Source organism: Triplophysa dalaica, chromosome 5 (genome assembly GCF_015846415.1).
Source record: "Triplophysa dalaica isolate WHDGS20190420 chromosome 5, ASM1584641v1, whole genome shotgun sequence".
Classification (NCBI taxonomy): domain Eukaryota; kingdom Metazoa; phylum Chordata; class Actinopteri; order Cypriniformes; family Nemacheilidae; genus Triplophysa; species Triplophysa dalaica.
In genome coordinates, this window is record NC_079546.1 from 15,112,287 (window position 1) to 15,126,349 (window position 14,063).

At 41.7% G+C, this 14,063-nt stretch overlaps 12 non-coding genes across 12 annotated transcripts; all 12 read right to left on the reverse strand.

The window, feature by feature from the left end:
* Nucleotides 1-1,643: 1,643 nt before the first annotated feature.
* On the reverse strand, nt 1,644-1,716 carry trnav-cac (transfer RNA valine (anticodon CAC)). The gene has a single exon. It is a non-coding gene; the product is annotated as a tRNA-Val (tRNA).
* Nucleotides 1,717-2,303: 587 nt separating this feature from the next.
* On the reverse strand, nt 2,304-2,376 carry trnav-uac (transfer RNA valine (anticodon UAC)). Its single transcript has one exon. It is a non-coding gene; the product is annotated as a tRNA-Val (tRNA).
* Nucleotides 2,377-3,269: 893 nt separating this feature from the next.
* Nucleotides 3,270-3,342, reverse strand: trnav-cac (transfer RNA valine (anticodon CAC)). Its single transcript has one exon. It is a non-coding gene; the product is annotated as a tRNA-Val (tRNA).
* Nucleotides 3,343-3,929: 587 nt separating this feature from the next.
* Nucleotides 3,930-4,002, reverse strand: trnav-uac (transfer RNA valine (anticodon UAC)). The gene has a single exon. It is a non-coding gene; the product is annotated as a tRNA-Val (tRNA).
* Nucleotides 4,003-5,497: 1,495 nt separating this feature from the next.
* Nucleotides 5,498-5,570, reverse strand: trnav-uac (transfer RNA valine (anticodon UAC)). Its single transcript has one exon. It is a non-coding gene; the product is annotated as a tRNA-Val (tRNA).
* Nucleotides 5,571-5,762: 192 nt separating this feature from the next.
* Nucleotides 5,763-5,835, reverse strand: trnav-cac (transfer RNA valine (anticodon CAC)). Its single transcript has one exon. It is a non-coding gene; the product is annotated as a tRNA-Val (tRNA).
* Nucleotides 5,836-7,147: 1,312 nt separating this feature from the next.
* trnav-uac (transfer RNA valine (anticodon UAC)) lies at nt 7,148-7,220 on the reverse strand. The gene has a single exon. It is a non-coding gene; the product is annotated as a tRNA-Val (tRNA).
* Nucleotides 7,221-7,476: 256 nt separating this feature from the next.
* trnav-uac (transfer RNA valine (anticodon UAC)) lies at nt 7,477-7,549 on the reverse strand. The gene has a single exon. It is a non-coding gene; the product is annotated as a tRNA-Val (tRNA).
* A 1,487-nt stretch (nt 7,550-9,036) lies between these two features.
* Nucleotides 9,037-9,109, reverse strand: trnav-cac (transfer RNA valine (anticodon CAC)). The gene has a single exon. It is a non-coding gene; the product is annotated as a tRNA-Val (tRNA).
* A 2,906-nt stretch (nt 9,110-12,015) lies between these two features.
* trnav-uac (transfer RNA valine (anticodon UAC)) lies at nt 12,016-12,088 on the reverse strand. The gene has a single exon. It is a non-coding gene; the product is annotated as a tRNA-Val (tRNA).
* Nucleotides 12,089-12,356: 268 nt separating this feature from the next.
* Nucleotides 12,357-12,429, reverse strand: trnav-aac (transfer RNA valine (anticodon AAC)). Its single transcript has one exon. It is a non-coding gene; the product is annotated as a tRNA-Val (tRNA).
* A 976-nt stretch (nt 12,430-13,405) lies between these two features.
* trnav-cac (transfer RNA valine (anticodon CAC)) lies at nt 13,406-13,478 on the reverse strand. The gene has a single exon. It is a non-coding gene; the product is annotated as a tRNA-Val (tRNA).
* Nucleotides 13,479-14,063: the final 585 nt, after the last annotated feature.

The window sequence follows — 14,063 nt, forward strand, 5'->3', positions numbered from 1 at the left end:
TTCAGGGCAAGATTTTTCAGTTAAGAAATCTCAAACACTCATCTTAGTCTGGGACTAGTCTTAAGCCTTGTCTACGAAACCGTGCATTGAATGCTTAAAGGTTTGGTTACCTTGTCATTATTTTCCACTCTATGGCTTAAAGCAGACTATGTTTCTGCTCGGTTTGGAACCGAGGTCCTCTCGCGTGTTAGGCGAACGTGATAACCACTACACTACAGAAACTCTGAATTTGGCATAAATTTGCCAGTCACAAATTTTAAGGTGTTTCAGGGCAAGATTTTTCAGTTAAGGAATCTCAAGCAATCATCTTAGTCTGGGACTAGTCTTAAGCCTTGTCTACGAAACCGTGCATTGAATGCTTAAAGGTTTGGTTACCATGTCATTATATTCCACTCTATGGCTTAAAGCAGACTATGTTTCTGCTCGGTTTCGAACCGAGGACCTTTTGCGTGTATAGCAAACGTGATAACCACTACACTACAGAAACGTGGACAACTCCTCCGTACGTCGTCAACCTGAGGCTGGTTTAAAACAGACCACGCAAGTATTGTCTGACTTTGGCAAGAAACTTGCCAGTCACAAATTTGAAGGTATTCCAGGTCAAGTTTATTCAGGTAAGACATCTCGAACATTCATCTTAGTCTGGGACTAGTCTTAAGCCTTGTCTACAAAACTGGTCATTGAATGCTTAAAGTTTTGTTTAGCTTGTAATTACGTTTAACCATATGGCTTAAAGAAGGCGATTATTCTGCTCGGTTTCGACTAGGGACCTTTCACGTCAGGAGAATGCGACAGTCACTAAAAGAACATAGTACGTGACATAATAGAGGCTGAATTTGACAATCCCAAAAAGCTTTCAATCAGGCCGATACGCATTGCAGCTACGTTTTACACTGATGGCATTTGCTCTGGTTGACGCCAAAACCTGAAAACTGTTTCTGCTCGGTCTCGAACCGAGGACCTTTCGCGTGTTAGGCGAACGTGATAACCAATACACTACAGAAACTCTGAATTTCGCATAAATTTGCCAGTAACAAATTTTAAGGTGTTTCAGGGCAAGATTTTTCAGTTAAGAAATCTCAAACACTCATCTTAGTCTGGGACTAGTCTTAAGCCTTGTCTACGAAACCGTGCATTGAATGCTTAAAGGTTTGGTTACCTTGTCATTATATTCCACTCTATGGCATAAAGCAGACTATGTTTCTGCTCGGTTTCGAACCGAGGACCTTTTGCGTGTAAAGCAAACGTGATAACCACTACACTTCAGAAACTCTGAATTTCACATAAATTTGCCAGTAACAAATTTTAAGGTGTTTCAGGGCAAGATTTTTCAGTTAAGGAATCTCAAACAATCATCTTAGTCTGGGACTAGTCTTAAGCCTGGTCTACGAAACCGTGCATTGAATGCTTAAAGGTTTGGTTACCTTGTCATTATATTCCACTCTATGGCTTAAAGCAGACTATGTTTCTGCTCGGTTTCGACTAGGGACCTTTCACGTCAGGAGAATGCGACAGTCACTAAAAGAACATAGTACGTGACATAATAGAGGCTGAATTTCGACAGTCTACAAAACCGTGCATTGAATGCTTAAAGGTTTGGTTACCTTGTCATTATATTGCTCTCTATGGCTTAAAGCACACTATGTTTCTGCTCGGTTTCGAACCGAGGACCTTTTGCGTGTGAAGCAAACGTGATAACCACTACACTACAGAAACGTGTACAATTCCTGCGTACGTCGTCAAACTGGCGCTGGTTTAAAACAGACCACGCAAGCGTTGTCTGACTTTGGCAAGAAACTTGACAGTCACAAATTTGAAGGTGCAATGCGTCAGGGGTATGCGACAGTCACTAAAAGAACATAGTACGTGACATAATAGAGGCTGAATTTCGACAGTCTACAAAACCGTGCATTGAATGCTTAAAGGTTTGGTTACCTTGTCATTATATTCCACTCTATGGCTTAAAACAGACTATGTTTCTGCTCGGTTTCGAAACGAGGACCTTTCGCGTGTTTGGCGAACGTGATAACCACTACACTACAGAAACGTGGACAATTCCTGCGTACGTCGTCAAACTGGCGCTGGTTTAAAAAAGACCACGCAAGTATTGTCTGACTTTGGCAAGAAACTTGCCAGTCACAAATTTGAAGGTATTCCAGGTCAAGTTTATTCAGGTAAGACATCTCGAACATTCATCTTAGTATGGGACTAGTCTTAAGCCTTGTCTACGAAACCGTGCATTGAATGCTTAAAGGTTTGGTTACCTTGTCATTATATTCCACTCTATGGCTTAAAGCAGACTATGTTTCTGCTCGGTTTCGAACCGAGGACCTTTTGCGTGTAAAGCAAACGTGATAACCACTACACTACAGAAACGTGGACAATTCCTGCGTACGTCGTCAACCTGGCGCTGGTTTAAAACAGACCACGCAACTATTGTCTGACTTTGGCAAGAAACTTGACAGTCACAAATTTGAAGGTATTCCAGGTCAAGTTTATTCAGGTAAGACATCTCGAACATTCATCTTAGTCTGGGACTAGTCTTAAGCCTTGTCTACAAAACTGGGCATTGAATGCTTAAAGTTTTGTTTAGCTTGTAATTACGTTTAACCATATGACTTAAAGAAGGCGATTATTCTGCTCGGTTTCGACTAGGGACCTTTCACGTCAGGAGAATGCGACAGTCATTAAAAGAACATAGTACGTGACATAATAGAGGCTGAATTTGACAATCCCAAAAAGCTTTCAATAAGGCCGATACGCAGTGCAGCTACGTTTTACACCGATGGCATTTGCTCTGGTTGACGCCAAAACCTGAAAACTGTTTCTGCTCGGTTTCGAACCGAGGACCCTTATGCGTGTAAAGCAAACGTGATAACCACTACACTACAGAAACTCTGAATTTCGCATAAATTTGCCAGTAACAAATTTTAAGGTGTTTCAGGGCAAGATTTTTCAGTTAAGGAATCTCAAACAATCATCTTAGTCTGGGACTAGTCTTAAGCCTTGTCTACGAAACCGTGCATTGAATGCTTAAAGGTTTGGTTACCTTGTCATTATATTCCACTCTATGGCTTAAAGCAGACTATGTTTCTGCTCGGTTTCGACTAGGGACCTTTCACGTCAGGAGAATGCGACAGTCACTAAAAGAACACAGCTTGTAACATAATAGAGGCTGAATTTCGACTGTCTATAAAAACCGTTCATTGAATGCTTAAAGGTTTGGTTACCTTGTCATTATATTGCTCTCTATGGCTTAAAGCACACTATGTTTCTGCTCGGTTTCGAACCGAGGACCTTTTGCGTGTGAAGCAAACGTGATAACCACTACACTACAGAAACGTGTACAATTCCTGCGTACGTCGTCAAACTGGCGCTGGTTTAAAACAGACCACGCAAGCGTTGTCTGACTTTGGCAAGAAACTTGACAGTCACAAATTTGAAGGTGCAATGCGTCAGGGGTATGCGACAGTCACTAAAAGAACATAGTACGTGACATAATAGAGGCTGAATTTCGACAGTCTACAAAACCGTGCATTGAATGCTTAAAGGTTTGGTTACCTTGTCATTATATTCCACTCTATGGCTTAAAACAGACTATGTTTCTGCTCGGTTTCGAAACGAGGACCTTTCGCGTGTTTGGCGAACGTGATAACCACTACACTACAGAAACGTGGACAATTCCTGCGTACGTCGTCAAACTGGCGCTGGTTTAAAAAAGACCACGCAAGTATTGTCTGACTTTGGCAAGAAACTTGCCAGTCACAAATTTGAAGGTATTCCAGGTCAAGTTTATTCAGGTAAGACATCTCGAACATTCATCTTAGTATGGGACTAGTCTTAAGCCTTGTCTACGAAACCGTGCATTGAATGCTTAAAGGTTTGGTTACTTTGTCATTATATTCCACTCTATGGCTTAAAGCAGACTATGTTTCTGCTCGGTTTCGAACCGAGGACCTTTTGCGTGTAAAGCAAACGTGATAACCACTACACTACAGAAACGTGGACAATTCCTGCGTACGTCGTCAACCTGGCGCTGGTTTAAAACAGACCACGCAACTATTGTCTGACTTTGGCAAGAAACTTGACAGTCACAAATTTGAAGGTATTCCAGGTCAAGTTTATTCAGGTAAGACATCTCGAACATTCATCTTAGTCTGGGACTAGTCTTAAGCCTTGTCTACAAAACTGGGCATTGAATGCTTAAAGTTTTGTTTAGCTTGTAATTACGTTTAACCATATGACTTAAAGAAGGCGATTATTCTGCTCGGTTTCGACTAGGGACCTTTCACGTCAGGAGAATGCGACAGTCATTAAAAGAACATAGTACGTGACATAATAGAGGCTGAATTTGACAATCCCAAAAAGCTTTCAATAAGGCCGATACGCAGTGCAGCTACGTTTTACACCGATGGCATTTGCTCTGGTTGACGCCAAAACCTGAAAACTGTTTCTGCTCGGTCTCGAACCGAGGACCCTTCGCGTGTTAGGCGAACGTGATAACCAATACGCTACAGAAACTCTGAATTTCGCATAAATTTGCCAGTCACAAATTTTAAGGTGTTTCAGGGCAAGATTTTTCAGTTAAGAAATCTCAAACACTCATCTTAGTCTGGGACTAGTCTTAAGCCTTGTCTACGAAACCGTGCATTGAATGCTTAAAGGTTTGGTTATCTTGTCATTATATTCCACTCTATGGCTTAAAGCAGACTATGTTTCTGCCCGGTTTCGAACCGAGGACCTTTTGCGTGTAAAGCAAACGTGATAACCACTACACTACAGAAACGTGGACAATTCCTGTGTACGTCGTCAAACTGGCGCTGGTTAAAAACAGACCACGCAAGTATTGTCTGACTTTGGCAAGAAACTTGCCAGTCACAAATTTGAAGGTATTCCAGGTCAAGTTTATTCAGGTAAGACATCTCGAACATTCATCTTAATATGGGACTAGTCTTAAGCCTTGTCTACGAAACCGTGCATTGAATGCTTAAAGGTTTGGTTACATTGTAATTACGTTTAACCATATGACTTAAAGAAGGCGATTATTCTGCTCGGTTTCGACTAGGGACCTTTCACGTCAGGAGAATGCGACAGTCATTAAAAGAACATAGTACGTGACATAATAGAGGCTGAATTTGACAATCCCAAAAAGCTTTCAATCAGGCCGATACGCAGTGCAGCTACGTTTTACACCGATGGCATATGCTCTGGTTGACGCCAAAACCTGAAAACTGTTTCTGCTCGGTCTCGAACCGAGGACCCTTCGCGTGTTAGGCGAACGTGATAACCAATACGCTACAGAAACTCTGAATTTCGCATAAATTTGCCAGTCACAAATTTTAAGGTGTTTCAGGGCAAGATTTTTCAGTTAAGAAATCTCAAACACTCATCTTAGTCTGGGACTAGTCTTAAGCCTTGTCTACGAAACCGTGCATTGAATGCTTAAAGGTTTGGTTACCTTGTCATTATATTCCACTCTATGGCTTAAAGCAGACTATGTTTCTGCTCGGTTTCGAACCGAGGACCTTTTGCGTGTAAAGCAAACGTGATAACCACTACACTACAGAAACTCTGAATTTCGCATAAATTTGCCAGTAACAAATTTTAAGGTGTTTCAGGGCAAGATTTTTCAGTTAAGGAATCTCAAACAATCATCTTAGTCTGGGACTAGTCTTAAGCCTTGTCTACGAAACCGTGCATTGAATGCTTAAAGGTTTGGTTACCTTGTCATTATATTCCACTCTATGGCTTAAAGCAGACTATGTTTCTGCTCGGTTTCGAACCGAGGACCTTTTGCGTGTGAAGCAAACGTGATAACCACTACACTACAGAAACGTGGACAATTCCTGCGTACGTCGTCAAACTGGCGCTGGTTTAAAACAGACCACCCAAGCATTGTCTGACTTTGGCAAGAAACTTGCCAGTCACAAATTTGAAGGTGCAATGCGTCAGGGGAATGCGACAGTCACTAAAAGAACATAGTATGTGACATAATAGAGGCTGAATTTTACAATCCCAAAAAGCTTTCAATCAGGCCGATACGCATTGCAGCTACGTTTTACACTGATGGCATTTGCTCTGGTTGACGCCAAAACCTGAAAACTGTTTCTGCTCGGTCTCGAACATAGGACCTTTCGCGTGTTAACGTGATAACCACTACACTACAGAAACTCTGAATTTCGCATAAATTTGCCAGTAACAAATTTTAAGGTGTTTCAGGGCAAGATTTTTCAGTTAAGGAATCGCAAACAATCATCTTAGTCTGGGACTAGTCTTAAGCCTTGTCTACGAAACCGTGCCTTGAATGCTTAAAGGTTTGGTTACCTTGTCATTATATTCCACTCTATGGCTTAAAGCAGACTATGTTTCTGCCCAGTTTCGAACCGAGGACCTTTTGCGTGTAAAGCAAACGTGATAACCACTACACTACAGAAACGTGGACAATTGCTGTGTACGTCGTCAAACTGGCGCTGGATAAAAACAGACCACGCAAGTATTGTCTGACTTTGGCAAGAAACTTGCCAGTCACAAATTTGAAGGTATTCCAGGTCAAGTTTATTCAGGTAAGACATCTCGAACATTCATCTTAATATGGGACTAGTCTTAAGCCTTGTCTACGAAACCGTGCATTGAATGCTTAAAGGTTTGGTTACCTTGTAATTACGTTTAACCATATGACTTAAAGAAGGCGATTATTCTGCTCGGTTTCGACTAGGGACCTTTCACGTCAGGAGAATGCGACAGTCATTAAAAGAACATAGTACGTGACATAATAGAGGCTGAATTTGACAATCCCAAAAAGCTTTCAATCAGGCCGATACGCAGTGCAGCTACGTTTTACACCGATGGCATATGCTCTGGTTGACGCCAAAACCTGAAAACTGTTTCTGCTCGGTCTCGAACCGAGGACCCTTCGCGTGTTAGGCGAACGTGATAACCAATACGCTACAGAAACTCTGAATTTCGCATAAATTTGCCAGTCACAAATTTTAAGGTGTTTCAGGGCAAGATTTTTCAGTTAAGAAATCTCAAACACTCATCTTAGTCTGGGACTAGTCTTAAGCCTTGTCTACGAAACCGTGCATTGAATGCTTAAAGGTTTGGTTACCTTGTCATTATATTCCACTCTATGGCTTAAAGCAGACTATGTTTCTGCTCGGTTTCGAACCGAGGACCTTTTGCGTGTAAAGCAAACGTGATAACCACTACACTACAGAAACGTGGACAATTCCTGCGTACGTCGTCAAACTGGCGCTGGTTTAAAACAGACCACGCAAGTATTGTCTGACTTTGGCAAGAAACTTGCCAGTCACAAATTTGAAGGTATTCCAGGTCAAGTTTATTCAGGTAAGACATCTCGAACATTCATCTTAGTATGGGACTAGTCTTAAGCCTTGTCTACGAAACCGTGCATTGAATGCTTAAAGGTTTGGTTACCTTGTCATTATATTCCACTCTATGGCACAAAGCAGACTATGTTTCTGCTCGGTTTCGAACCGAGGACCTTTTGCGTGTAAAGCAAACGTGATAACCACTACACTACAGAAACGTGGACAATTCCTGCGTACGTCGTCAAACTGGCGCTGGTTTAAAACAGACCACGCAAGTATTGTCTGACTTTGGCAAGAAACTTGCCAGTCACAAATTTGAAGGTATTCCAGGTCAAGTTTATTCAGGTAAGACATCTCGAACATTCATCTTAGTATGGGACTAGTCTTAAGCCTTGTCTACGAAACCGTGCATTGAATGCTTAAAGGTTTGGTTACCTTGTCATTATATTCCACTCTATGGCTTAAAGCAGACTATGTTTCTGCTCGGTTTCGAACCGAGGACCTTTTGCGTGTAAAGCAAACGTGATAACCACTACAAAACAGAAACGTGGACAATTCCTGCGTACGTCGTCAACCTGGCGCTGGTTTAAAACAGACCACGCAACTATTGTCTGACTTTGGCAAGAAACTTGCCAGTCACAAATTTGAAGGTATTCCAGGTCAAGTTTATTCAGGTAAGACATCTCAAACGTTCATCTTAGTCTGGGACTAGTCTTAAGCGTTGTCTACAAAACTGGGCATTGAATGCTTAAAGTTTTGTTTAGCTTGTAATTACGTTTAACCATATGACTTAAAGAAGGCGATTATTCTGCTCGGTTTCGACTAGGGACCTTTCACGTCAGGAGAATGCGACAGTCATTAAAAGAACATAGTACGTGACATAATAGAGGCTGAATTTGACAATCCCAAAAAGCTTTCAATCAGGCCGATACGCATTGCAGCTACGTTTTACACCGATGGCATTTGCTCTGGTTGACGCCAAAACCTGAAAACTGTTTCTGCTCGGTCTCGAACCGAGGACCCTTCGCGTGTTAGGCGAACGTGATAACCAATACGCTACAGAAACTCTGAATTTCGCATAAATTTGCCAGTCACAAATTTTAAGGTGTTTCAGGGCAAGATTTTTCAGTTAAGAAATCTCAAAACACTCATCTTAGTCTGGGACTAGTCTTAAGCCTTGTCTACGAAACCGTGCATTGAATGCTTAAAGGTTTGGTTACCTTGTCATTATATTCCACTCTATGGCATAAAGCAGACTATGTTTCTGCTCGGTCTCGAACCGAGGACCTTTCGCGTGTTTAGGCGAACGTGATAACCACTACACTACAGAAACTCTGAATTTCGCATAAATTTGCCAGTAACAAATTTTAAGGTGTTTCATGGCAAGATTTTTCAGTTAAGGAATCTCAAACAATCATCTTAGTCTGGGAGTAGTCTTAAGCCTTGTCTACGAAACCGTGCATTGAATGCTTAAAGGTTTGGTTACCTTGTCATTATATTCCACTCTATGGCTTAAAGCAGACTATGTTTCTGCTCGGTTTCGACTAGGGACCTTTCACGTCAGGAGAATGCGACAGTCACTAAAAGAACATAGTACGTGACATAATAGAGGCTGAATTTCGACAGTCTACAAAACCGTGCATTGAATGCTTAAAGGTTTGGTTACCTTGTCATTATATTCCACTCTATGGCTTAAAGCAGACTATGTTTCTGCTCGGTTTCGAACCGAGGACCTTTTGCGTGTGAAGCAAACGTGATAACCACTACACTACAGAAACGTGGACAATTCCTGCGTATGTCGTCAACCTGGCGCTGGTTTAAAACAGAACACGCAAGTATTGAATGACTTTGGCGAGAAACTTGCCAGTCACAAATTTGAAGGTATTCCAGGTCAAGTTTATTCAGGTAAGACATCTCGAACATTCATCTTAGTATGGGACTAGTCTTATGCCTTGTCTACGAAACCGTGCATTGAATGCTTAAAGGTTTGGTTACCTTGTCATTATATTCCACTCTATGGCTTAAAGCAGACTATGTTTCTGCTCGGTTTCGACTAGGGACCTTTCAAGTCAGGAGAATGCGACAGTCACTAAAAGAACATAGTACGTGACATAATAGAGGCTGAATTTCGACAGTCTACAAAACCGTGCATTGAATGCTTAAAGGTTTGGTTACCTTATCGTTATATTCCACTCTATGGCTTAAAGCAGACTATGTTTCTGCTCGGTTTCGACTGGGGACCTTTCACGTCAGGAGAATAAGACAGTCACTAAAAGAACATTGTACGTGACATAATAGAGGCTGAATTTGACAATCCCAAAAAGCTTTCAATCAGGCCGATACGCATTGCAGCTACGTTTTACACCGATGGCATTTGCTCTGGTTGACGCCAAAACCTGAAAACTGTTTCTGCTCGGTCTCGAACCGAGGACCTTTCGCGTGTTTAGGCGAACGTGATAACCACTACACTACAGAAACTCTGAATTTCGCATAAATTTGCCAGTAACAAATTTTAAGGTGTTTCATGGCAAGATTTTTCAGTTAAGGAATCTCAAACAATCATCTTAGTCTGGGAATAGTCTTAAGCCTTGTCTACGAAACCGTGCATTGAATGCTTAAAGGTTTGGTTACCTTGTCATTATATTCCACTCTATGGCTTAAAGCAGACTATGTTTCTGCTCGGTTTCGAACCGAGGACCTTTTGCGTGTAAAGCAAACGTGATAACCACTACAAAACAGAAACGTGGACAATTCCTGCGTACGTCGTCAACCTGGCGCTGGTTTAAAACAGACCACGCAACTATTGTCTGACTTTGGGAAGAAACTTGCCAGTCACAAATTTGAAGGTATTCCAGGTCAAGTTTATTCAGGTAAGACATCTCAAACGTTCATCTTAGTCTGGGACTAGTCTTAAGCGTTGTCTACAAAACTGGGCATTGAATGCTTAAAGTTTTGTTTAGCTTGTAATTACGTTTAACCATATGACTTAAAGAAGGCGATTATTCTGCTCGGTTTCGACTAGGGACTTTTCACCTCAGGAGAATGCGACAGTCATTAAAAGAACATAGTACGTGACATAATAGAGGCTGAATTTGACAATCCCAAAAAGCTTTCAATCAGGCCGATACGCATTGCAGCTACGTTTTACACCGATGGCATTTGCTCTGGTTGACGCCAAAACCTGAAAACTGTTTCTGCTCGGTCTCGAACCGAGGACCCTTCGCGTGTTAGGCGAACGTGATAACCAATACGCTACAGAAACTCTGAATTTCGCATAAATTTGCCAGTCACAAATTTTAAGGTGTTTCAGGGCAAGATTTTTCAGTTAAGAAATCTCAAACACTCATCTTAGTCTGGGACTAGTCTTAAGCCTTGTCTACGAAACCGTGCATTGAATGCTTAAAGGTTTGGTTACCTTGTCATTATATTCCACTCTATGGCATAAAGCAGACTATGTTTCTGCTCGGTCTCGAACCGAGGACCTTTCGCGTGTTTAGGCGAACGTGATAACCACTACACTACAGAAACTCTGAATTTCGCATAAATTTGCCAGTAACAAATTTTAAGGTGTTTCATGGCAAGATTTTTCAGTTAAGGAATCTCAAACAATCATCTTAGTCTGGGAATAGTCTTAAGCCTTGTCTACGAAACCGTGCATTGAATGCTTAAAGGTTTGGTTACCTTGTCATTATATTCCACTCTATGGCTTAAAGCAGACTATGTTTCTGCTCGGTTTCGACTAGGGACCTTTCACGTCAGGAGAATGCGACAGTCACTAAAAGAACATAGTACGTGACATAATAGAGGCTGAATTTCGACAGTCTACAAAACCGTGCATTGAATGCTTAAAGGTTTGGTTACCTTGTCATTATATTCCACTCTATGGCTTAAAGCAGACTATGTTTCTGCCCGGTTTCGAACCGAGGACCTTTTGCGTGTAAAGCAAACGTGATAACCACTACACTACAGAAACGTGGACAATTCCTGTGTACGTCGTCAAACTGGCGCTGGTTAAAAACAGACCACGCAAGTATTGTCTGACTTTGGCAAGAAACTTGCCAGTCACAAATTTGAAGGTATTCCAGGTCAAGTTTATTCAGGTAAGACATCTCGAACATTCATCTTAATATGGGACTAGTCTTAAGCCTTGTCTACGAAACCGTGCATTGAATGCTTAAAGGTTTGGTTACATTGTAATTACGTTTAACCATATGACTTAAAGAAGGCGATTATTCTGCTCGGTTTCGACTAGGGACCTTTCACGTCAGGAGAATGCGACAGTCATTAAAAGAACATAGTACGTGACATAATAGAGGCTGAATTTGACAATCCCAAAAAGCTTTCAATCAGGCCGATACGCAGTGCAGCTACGTTTTACACCGATGGCATATGCTCTGGTTGACGCCAAAACCTGAAAACTGTTTCTGCTCGGTCTCGAACCGAGAACCCTTCGCGTGTTAGGCGAACGTGATAACCAATACGCTACAGAAACTCTGAATTTCGCATAAATTTGCCAGCCACAAATTTTAAGGTGTTTCAGGGCAAGATTTTTCAGTTAAGAAATCTCAAACACTCATCTTAGTCTGGGACTAGTCTTAAGCCTTGTCTACGAAACCGTGCATTGAATGCTTAAAGGTTTGGTTACCTTGTCATTATATTCCACTCTATGGCACAAAGCAGACTATGTTTCTGCTCGGTTTCGAACCGAGGACCTTTTGCGTGTAAAGCAAACGTGATAACCACTACACTACAGAAACGTGGACAATTCCTGCGTACGTCGTCAAACTGGCGCTGGTTTAAAACAGACCACCCAAGCATTGTCTGACTTTGGCAAGAAACTTGCCAGTCACAAATTTGAAGGTGCAATGCGTCAGGGGAATGCGACAGTCACTAAAAGAACATAGTACGTGACATAATAGAGGCTGAATTTTACAATCCCAAAAAGCTTTCAATCAGGCCGATACGCATTGCAGCTACGTTTTACACTGATGGCATTTGCTCTGGTTGACGCCAAAACCTGAAAACTGTTTCTGCTCGGTCTCGAACCGAGGACCTTTCGCGTGTTAGGCGAACGTGATAACCACTACACTACAGAAACTCTGAATTTCGCATAAATTTGCCAGTAACAAATTTTAAGGTGTTTCAGGGCAAGATTTTTCAGTTAAGGAATCGCAAACAATCATCTTAGTCTGGGACTAGTCTTAAGCCTTGTCTACGAAACCGTGCATTGAATGCTTAAAGGTTTGGTTACCTTGTCATTATATTCCACTCTATGGCTTAAAGCAGACTATGTTTCTGCCCGGTTTCGAACCGAGGACCTTTTGCGTGTAAAGCAAACGTGATAACCACTACACTACAGAAACGTGGACAATTCCTGTGTACGTCGTCAAACTGGCGCTGGTTAAAAACAGACCACGCAAGTATTGTCTGACTTTGGCAAGAAACTTGCCAGTCACAAATTTGAAGGTATTCCAGGTCAAGTTTATTCAGGTAAGACATCTCGAACATTCATCTTAATATGGGACTAGTCTTAAGCCTTGTCTACGAAACCGTGCATTGAATGCTTAAAGGTTTGGTTACATTGTAATTACGTTTAACCATATGACTTAAAGAAGGCGATTATTCTGCTCGGTTTCGACTAGGGACCTTTCACGTCAGGAGAATGCGACAGTCATTAAAAGAACATAGTACGTGACATAATAGAGGCTGAATTTGACAATCCCAAAAAGCTTTCAATCAGGCCGATACGCAGTGCAGCTACGTTTTACACCGATGGCATATGCTCTGGTTGACGCCAAAACCTGAAAACTGTTTCTGCTCGGTCTCGAACCGAGGACCCTTCGCGTGTTAGGCGAACGTGATAACCAATACGCTACAGAAACTCTGAATTTCGCATAAATTTGCCAGTCACAAATTTTAAGGTGTTTCAGGGCAAGATTTTTCAGTTAAGGAATCTCAAACAATCATCTTAGTCTGGGACTAGTCTTAAGCCTTGTCTACGAAACCGTGCATTGAATGCTTAAAGGTTTGGTTACCTTGTCATTATATTCCACTCTATGGCTTAAAGCAGACTATGTTTCTGCTCGGTTTCGAACCGAGGACCTTTTGCGTGTGAAGCAAACGTGATAACCACTACACTACAGAAACGTGGACAATTCCTGCGTACGTCGTCAAACTGGCGCTGGTTTAAAACAGACCACCCAAGCATTGTCTGACTTTGGCAAGAAACTTGCCAGTCACAAATTTGAAGGTGCAATGCGTCAGGGGAATGCGACAGTCACTAAAAGAACATAGTATGTGACATAATAGAGGCTGAATTTTACAATCCCAAAAAGCTTTCAATCAGGCCGATACGCATTGCAGCTACGTTTTACACTGATGGCATTTGCTCTGGTTGACGCCAAAACCTGAAAACTGTTTCTGCTCGGTCTCGAACATAGGACCTTTCGCGTGTTAACGTGATAACCACTACACTACAGAAACTCTGAATTTCGCATAAATTTGCCAGTAACAAATTTTAAGGTGTTTCAGGGCAAGATTTTTCAGTTAAGGAATCGCAAACAATCATCTTAGTCTGGGACTAGTCTTAAGCCTTGTCTACGAAACCGTGCCTTGAATGCTTAAAGGTTTGGTTACCTTGTCATTATATTCCACTCTATGGCTTAAAGCAGACTATGTTTCTGCCCAGTTTCGAACCGAGGACCTTTTGCGTGTAAAGCAAACGTGATAACC